The 999-nt window shown below is 54.7% G+C and overlaps 1 pseudogene; it reads right to left on the bottom strand.

Annotated features, from left to right (window-relative positions):
• Window positions 1-406: 406 nt before the first annotated feature.
• LOC136404493 (5S ribosomal RNA) lies at window positions 407-525 on the bottom strand (annotated as a pseudogene).
• Between the last annotated feature and the right edge of the window lie 474 nt (window positions 526-999).

Consider the following 999-nt stretch of genomic DNA (forward strand, 5'->3'; position numbering starts at 1 on the left):
CACATAACCCTGTGACCAAGGCAAAAAGAAAAAACAAAACAAAAAACACAAAAACCCAGAAAAAAAGAAAAGATGGGTGGAGGCGAAAGCCTGCAACGCCCCAGTATTACCAGGCAGTCTCCTGTCAAGGTACTAAGGGAGCCCGCCCCTGCGTACTTTCACAAGGTCATGAGAGATCAGGCGTGTTCTGTATGACCACAGACCCTTGACGGCAGCCTCCTGGTGGCCCAAGAAGAAACACCTGGCCTCCAGGTCTCACTGTTTTGCACCTCATGTGAGTGGGCATGTCTGGGCCCCCTGTGTCGTTCATGCTAGCACAAGCTCTGCATGGCACTGGTTACTTCCCTCTGCCTCAGCTTCCCTTGGGCCAAGGGAAAAGAAAAAAAATGAGGTGGGGAGAGGCAAAAGCCTACAGCACCTGGTATTCCCATGAGGTCTCCCATCCTGGTACTGACCAGGCCTGACCTTGCTTAGCTTCTGAGATCAGACAAGATCAAACATGTTCAGCATGGTATGGCCATAGATGCCTGACAGCTACCTCCCTTGACCCGAAAAGAAATGCCTGGCCTTCAGGTCTCCTCAATGCTTTGTGCTCTAGGTGCCTGGGCATGCCAGGCCCCCTGTTAGGCACTCCCACCAGCTCTGCTGCCATCTGTTTCATCCCTGCCCCCGCCATTTCCTGTCGGCTGCTAAGAGTAACTCCTCAGCGCCCTGTCATTATTCCCGGGTGCTGAAGGTGTGCCCACCCACCCAGACAATGAAAGCTGGAGCAAGAGTTAAGGGTCTCAATGTAACAGCAACTTGCAGAAGTGTGGTCAAGAGAGGGCTGGGGATGGGAAGCCAAGGGCCAGTGTCAGCTGCGCTGCCAGCTGTGCAGGGATGCGTTCCCAGGCCTCTTCCGCTTTCCCAGTAATGAGTGGTCTAAGTGGTGGCTCTGGGAGCCCCTACTCTGTGTGGGGGCAAAAGAGGCAACCCGGCACCAGGTGAGGGCACGCTCTC

Source organism: Saccopteryx leptura, chromosome 4 (assembly GCF_036850995.1).
Source record: "Saccopteryx leptura isolate mSacLep1 chromosome 4, mSacLep1_pri_phased_curated, whole genome shotgun sequence".
Taxonomy (NCBI): domain Eukaryota; kingdom Metazoa; phylum Chordata; class Mammalia; order Chiroptera; family Emballonuridae; genus Saccopteryx; species Saccopteryx leptura.